Raw genomic sequence first — 8,183 nt, forward strand, 5'->3', positions numbered from 1 at the left:
CCGAAGAAACTTCGGCGCATTTTTTACTTCTCTTCCCTTCACCTCAAAAGTCATCACCGGGTTAACAATTCATTTCCCCGTTTCATTATCCCTATCTTTGTACTTCGTTTGCCCTCGCTTTTATATTTTCATTTCCGCACTTTTCCGCCTTCGTCAATGAGCATTTCCACCGACATTCGCCCATTTATCCTCGCCTTTTGCTGCTTTCTTTTGTTTTCCTTTTTATATTCCCCCCTTTTATTTCTCTCTCTCTTGATCCGTCTTCCTCTCGTGTTTCCCTCCTCTTCTTTCATGCGCGCCCTCCTCTCTCTCTCTCTCTCTCTCTCTCTCTCTCTCTCTCTCTCTCTCTCTCTCTCTGTGTCCTCCTTTTTCCTTTATTCTTTACCTGTCTCTTATTCTCCTCCGCTTTCCTTCCTATTCTTTTCCTCTTGCAGTTCTCGCCTGCCTCCTCCTGGGCATCGTCGTATTCTTTGGTGAATTTCCTTTCATCTTTTCATTTTTAATTGCGTTCGTCTTCTTCTTCTCCTTCTTCTTCTTCTTCTTCTTCGTTCTTTTGTTCGGCGTCCGCTTCGTTCTACGATTCCTTTTTCTTTCCTCTATTCTTCTAGTTTTATTGTCTGAATTATCTGTGTTCGTATTTCTTCCTATCTCTGTGTTCGTATTTCTTCTTATTTTTATTATTTTTTTAGTCGTACTGAGTGACGTGTGACTGGGTCCATCGTGCGGAGAGTTCGGATGAAATTGATAATAAAATGGTATATACACATTTTATCAAATTACTTCACAGTAATACAAACTTTCATTTATATATGTGTTTAGGCAAAGGTTTATATATATATATATATATATATATATATATATATATATATATATATATATATATATATATATATATATATATATACTTATGGTTTATCAACTGTCAGTCGAGCAACATCAAATGTAGAAAAGAGAAATTTTTTTTGTGATGTCTTAAGATAAACTTTTGAAAGAAAACCAATCAGGCAGTGATTGTTACTCCTAGTGATTGTTCTTCCTAGTGATCGTTCTTATTAGTGACTGTTCTTGCTAGTGATAGCTCCTCCTAGAAATAGTTCTTCCTAGTGATCGTTTTCCTAATGATTGTTCTTCCTAATGATTGTTCTTCTTATTGTTTGTTCTTCCTAGAGAAGAACAATCTCTTCCTAGTGATTGTTATTCATAGAGATAGTTCTTCCTGGTGTTTGTTCTTCCTAGTGATCGTTCTCCCCAGTGATTGTTCTTCCTAGTAACTATTCTTCCTCTTGATTGTTCTTCCCAATGATAGTTCTTCCTAGTGATAGTCATTCCTAGCGATTGTTTTTCCCAGTGATTTATATATATATATATATATATATATATATATATATATATATATATATATATATATATATATATATATATATATATATATATATATATATATATTTACATATATATGTGTATATATATGTATATATTTATATGTATATATATATGTGTATGTATATATATATGTATATATTTATATGTATATATATGTGTATGTATATAACAAAGTTAGAATTTCCATTGAAAGAAATGCGTCAGCTTAGCATTTGGTAAAATATTAATTGTAATAGGAATTAGGGGAAACATATTATAAATATCACCAAGGTAATAAAATCCTCTGGAAAATATTAAGGATAATGAATATTGAGAAAATACAATGTGATATTCTCCATGGTAAAGAAATGCGACGGTGAAACACATTTCAAAGTTACGGTGATAATGAGTACGCACGTAAATATAATGATATAATCTCTACAGTGAATGAACACAGCAATAATATCCAATGGGAAATATTCACTTATAATGAATACCAATGGAAACAAAATGTAATATGATCAATGTACGATAATGAAAGGCGATACCTGTATCCATTAAAAAATACAAACCATAATGAATTCGATTGGAAATATAATGTGATAATTTACGGTACAAATGGATGCGGTAATTACATTCACTGAAAAATACAAAATTACAAATATGTTAATAACATAACCTAATAATTCATGTACACAGCAACAAATGGGGAATGCGTGGAAAAGGTAATTGGAATTATTTTGTAATAGGATTATATTATCGTATCAAACCCATCTGAGGAAAAAGATAATGAAGAATACGTGGAAAAGGTAATTGCAATTATTTTGTTATGGCATTATCTTATTAAACTCATATGGAGAAAAAATTAAAAGATAATAAAGAAATTAAAGAATAAAAGGGGGAAAAGGTAATTGACATTATTTTGTTATGGGATTATATTATCTTATTAAACTCATCCGAGGAAGAAATGAAAGGTAATTAAAGATAATATAGGAATTAGGGAATAAACAATACTTGCAACCGCTTGAGAGTCTGAGAACAACTTAAATGGTTTCTCAGAATCTCTCTCTCTCTCTCTCTCTCTCTCTCTCTCTCTCTCTCTCTCTCTCTCTCTCTCTCTCTCTCTCTCTCTCTCTTCCGAAACTGATTATTTTAGTTTTTCTAAATATCTCAGGCTGTATGACTGCATGAGTAGTAACTCTCTCTCTCTCTCTCTCTCTCTCTCTCTCTCTCTCTCTCTCTCTCTCTCTCTCTCTCTCTCTCTCCATGATTATTTTAGTTTTTCTAAATATCTGAGGCTGTATGACTGCATTAGTAGCAACCTCTCTCTCTCTCTCTCTCTCTCTCTCTCTCTCTCTCTCTCTCTCTCTCTCTCTCAAACTTCCCCTCAGAATTTTTTAATTATTTTAATATTTCTAATTATTTTCCCTCCGTATGGATGATACATTCATATTAACGATCAGCAACATCTCTCTCTCTCTCTCTCTCTCTCTCTCTCTCTCTCTCTCTCTCTCTCTCTCTCTCTCTCATTATTTTAGTCTCAAGACCCTAAATAGGCATTCTTCTCTCTCTCTCTCTCTCTCTCTCTCTCTCTCTCTCTCTGATTATTTTAGTTCTTCAATTAGGCCTATCCTATAGTGCCTCGATTAATTATATCACTAAAGAAAAACAGGTTTGACGCGCTCAAATTTTTTCCCTTCTTCTCCTAATTAGATTATATATCGTCATATTAACGATCTATTCCCCACATAAACTTTCCCCCATCTCTCTCTCTCTCTCTCTCTCTCTCTCTCTCTCTCTCTCTCTCTCTCTCTCTCTCTCTCTCTGTTATTATCATGGTTTAATTCCACCTCATTATTTTAGTCTCAAGACCCCTAATCATAACGATCTTTTTCTTGTAATTGCATCTCTCTCTCTCTCTCTCTCTCTCTCTCTCTCTCTCTCTCTCTCTGATTATTTTAGTTCTTCCAATTATCATTCTAATTATCACAGACCATATGACTGCATTAGAAACAACCTCTCTCTCTCTCTCTCTCTCTCTCTCTCTCTCTCTCTCTGATTAGTTTAGTTTTTCTAGTTATTATTCTAATTATCACCGGCCATATGACTCCATTAGTAGCACCGTCGTCCCTCTCTCTCTCTCTCTCTCTCTCTCTCTCTCTTATCTCTAATTATCACAGGCCATATGACTCTTAGTAGCTCTCTCTCTCTCTCTCTCTCTCTCTCCCCCTGATTATTTTAGTTTTTATAATTATCATTCTAATTATCACAGGCCATATGACTCCATTAGTAGCACCATATCTCTCTCTCTCTCTCTCTCTCTCTCTCTCTCTCTCTCTCTCTCTCTCTCTCTCTGCGTGGCCCCATTCCCCGTTCGTCTTGTAAATTGTCCTCATTTTCTTTTCCCAGAAATACTGCATTACATTCAGGTAACAAGTCATACCGCGCAGATGCCTTCATTTCCCGAGATATGTAGTTTGGGCGAGACGGCTGGTATGTGTCCGTATAAAGGTACACTCGCATAAACGTGGGTGCGTATGTATAAATGTGTATATGTATACATGTATATATATGTGCATACGTATATGTGTGTATATATATATATATACATTATTTATATATATACAGTATATATATATTATATATATGTATATATTTTATTTAATATACAGTATATTTTAAACCTATCTGAATTTTAAAATATCATACGGTTTTGTAAACAATTGAATCATTTATGCACTTGACATCAAAATGTCTCAATACATCGCTTAATACCTCTTAGCACACCTGACATCATATGCACACACACACATTTTATATTTGTGAGTATACATGTATATATATATATATATATATATATATATATATATATATATATATATATATAATATTTATGTATGTATATATATTATACATTATATATATACTGTAGATGTATATACATATATAATATACATATATATATATATATATATATATATATATATATATATATATATATACATACACATACAGCATATATATACAATATTAAATTCACTTTCATTCCTTTGCACTGTCACGCCATTTGATGCCGCTAATCGACCCGAAAATTCGGAGTGCCGTTGTATCATGCAATGCAACAATCAGCGCACTACTACTACAGCTAACTAAAATGCATTAGTGTAGTTTTAGTGGGGATGTCCACAGAGTTGTAGCCATTAAGTCTTGTGCTAAAGTTTCATTGTTATCAAAGTTATTTGTTTAGATGCGGATTGTTGTAGTTTCGTATTATTATTATTATTATTATTATTATTATTATTATTATTATTATTATTTTACAGTTGTTATTATTATTATTCATCTCTCATCGTCATTATCATGACTTGATACTTTATAATTGTCACACTAATCGACTTTATTATTATTATTATTATTATTATTATTATTTTACAGTTTTTATTATTATTATTATTCATCTCTCGTCATCATTATCAGGGCTTGCTATTTTATAATTATCACACTAATCGACTTTATTATTATTATTATTATTATTATTATTATTATTATTATTATTATTATTTTACAGTTGTTATTAGTATTATTCTTCTCATGATTATCATGGCTTTGCTATTTCGCAATTATTATTAAAATAATCGACTTTATTATTATTATATTGTTATAATTATCATGACTTTGCCATTTCACAATTATCACAATAATCACCCGTATAACTGTTGTTATCAGTTTTTTTTCCTTCTAGTTCCCAAACAGCAGCAGTCCCCCCTCCCCCCAAAAACACTTCTGCGCATATAAGCGCTCGCATGTCAGCGAGCGCGCGCGCGCGATGTCGTTTTTTTTTGTAGCACACAAACGGCTGTTCCTAGAAAAAGGAATATATTCCCGTTGTATCAGTTTCTATGCAGTGTGAACAATCAGGATGAACGTCCTTTTTTCTCTTCCTGGTTCTTGTGAAAGTTGACTGTTGTTGTGGATGATGCTAATACTGCTACTACTCCTACTACTACTACTCCTACTACTACTACTACTACTACTAATAATAATAATAATAATAATAATAATAATAATAATAATAGTAATAATAATAATAATATAATAAAAGTAATGGTAATAATAATAAAAAATGACAAGTAGAGTAATTACATTATTTTTGCTGCAGCTATAATATAATAATAATAATATAATAATAATAATAATAATAATAATAATAATAATAATAATAATAATAATAATAATAATAATAATAATAATAATAATAATTATAACAGTAAGAAGAAGAAGAAGAAGAAGAAGAAGAAGAAGAAGAAGAAGAAGAAGAAGAAGAAGGAGGAGGAGGAGGAGGAGGAGGAGGAGGAGGAGGAGGAGGAGAAGAAGAAGAAGAATTACATTATTTTTGCCGTAGCTATTATTATTATTATTATTATTATTATTATATAAGAACTCCCACACCTACTGCATAGTCTAGGTTTACTCAAGAGCAAAATTATGAAGGATTATATTCTTGACTTCAATGCTCTTGATATTATGCTAAATTAAAATGATTATTGTTGTTGTCTACCTCATTTCAGAGGACTTTTATCATCAACATTACTTCCATTTTTCCTTTCTTTATGTTTCTTCATTATTATTTAGTACAACCCATATGGCTAGCATGTTTTATATACAAATTTTTTTTTTAAATATTTGGATGAAAATGATTGGTTGTACTTCATTTTGTGATGCTATTACTATTGTTATTATTGATATTTTTCTTCTGTTTTAGCATAATTAGTAAGAAAAGATAAAATGAAAAATAAAAATTCAAAATGAAGGGGAAGAGTTTACGGTGTTTTTTGTCTGGGAAGATTTTTCTTTGGCTTAAAGTTATTTTTCATAATTCTCGTTGCTTAGCGTCAGGTAAATATGCTACGCAATCTGTAGATTAATAATAATAATAATAATAATAATAATAATAATAATAATAATAATAATAATTAATAATTAATTACCCATATCTCAACACTCTTTACCTTGAATTCACTATTTCATTTTCATTCTCTCTCTCTCTCTCTCTCTCTCTATATATATATATATATATATATATATATATATATATATATATATATATATATATATATGTGTGTGTGTGTGTGTGTATACATATGTTGTATATATATAAATATATAGATACTTATAAAATGTACATATACATATGTATATGTATAAACATAAACATATATATATAAAAATATGTACATATATATATATACCTATATATATATACATATATGTATATATATTTTATGCATACAAATTTATATATATATATGTACAGTATATGTATTTATATATATATATATATATATATATATATATGTATATATATATATTTATATATTCATATAAATCTATAACATACGTATACATATCCACCTGTACATACACGAAGTGAAAAAGAACGAATGAAAGTTTAACGAGAGCCCCAGTCCAATCGACTTACCAAATCAGGTGCTGCAGCAACGGGGTCCAAGGCGCGTTCCTGAAAGTTTTACTTCTCTCTACACCACCGCCGTCTTCTCTTTTGCCACACTGGATTCCATTAAGCCAAGTTCACGAAAGCGCTTCTTCAAAAATGCCACGAAGTTTCTCACACACATTTCCAAAGTACAAAAAAAAACAAATATCCCTCAGACTTTTTAATAATAAAAAAAAACGACTTAAAAATCTCAGTTGCCAAGATCAGTCGTCACGTTACCAACCGACTAAAACTTTCGGCATCGCGGAGCACGACACCTGAGACGTGTAACTTATTCCCGACTACTGGCGAGCCGTACGGCTCGTAACCTCCATGTTTGGGCCTGGGACGTCGGCGCTGCCAGGCGCTGGGGAAAAAGTTCGTACTGGGCCCATTGGTACTGGATGACACCACTTATCTCTTACTTTGTGTTTTTTGGGTTTTTTTATTTTATCTACGCGTTAATTTTTCTTATTAATAAGGGAAGAAGACTATTATACTATTAGTAAGCTAGAGGTGGCAGCAATTACCCATAAAGAAAAAATATTTAGTATTACAGTAATAAGATGTGATTTACACACGTGATAAATATATATATATATATATATATATATATATATATATATATATATATATATATGTGTATGATATATATATAAATGTATATATGTATATATATATATATATATATATATATATATATATATATATATATATATATATATATATATATATATAAGTGGATTCTCTTAAGTGCTTCTGCCCCAGCCAGGATTCGAACCGCAATCTGGTTTAGAAACAACTAAAGACAGTGACTGCGACCACCCAGCCCTGGATGTACGTGAACTCCTCTTCCTCTGCAAGGGCGTGGCTCCAGAAGCTGACGACCCGGTTTAGCAAGCCTTTATGGGATGAGGTTGCTATCCTCATGACCTTAGTCAACCCTGCTCAGGTAACTAATTTCCTGTACAGGTTAATGATGGTCTAATGTATTGTTCAAAGTATATATATGTATATATATACATATATGTATATATGTATAAATATATATACATGTTTACATATATATAGGTATATATATATACATATATATATACACATATATATACATATTTATACATACATACATACATACATACGTACATATGTACACTATTCTGAAAAAAAAAGTTAATTACCGCGTTGTATTTTCCAATTCGCTCCCAGTTCATTATCCAATCACGAGAGAGGAATTTTGCCGGAATTGAAAGAACGCAAACTACACTGTCCACCATTCGACCAAACTGATGAATCCGGAGCATTTTTTTGCTTTCAGTTTTTTCTTCGG

General features: G+C 31.1%; 1 protein-coding gene across 1 annotated transcript in view; it reads right to left on the reverse strand.

Moving 5' to 3' along the window:
* Positions 1-7,163, reverse strand: part of LOC136828262 (zwei Ig domain protein zig-8-like) — an 83,724-nt gene extending 76,561 nt beyond the window's left edge. The window contains exon 1 of the mRNA XM_067086124.1: positions 6,842-7,163. The gene's annotated coding sequence lies outside the window, so the exon portion shown is untranslated. The remainder of the gene's footprint in view (positions 1-6,841) is intronic.
* Between the last annotated feature and the right edge of the window lie 1,020 nt (positions 7,164-8,183).

This window comes from Macrobrachium rosenbergii, chromosome 42 (assembly GCF_040412425.1).
Source record: "Macrobrachium rosenbergii isolate ZJJX-2024 chromosome 42, ASM4041242v1, whole genome shotgun sequence".
Classification (NCBI taxonomy): Eukaryota; Metazoa; Arthropoda; class Malacostraca; order Decapoda; family Palaemonidae; genus Macrobrachium; species Macrobrachium rosenbergii.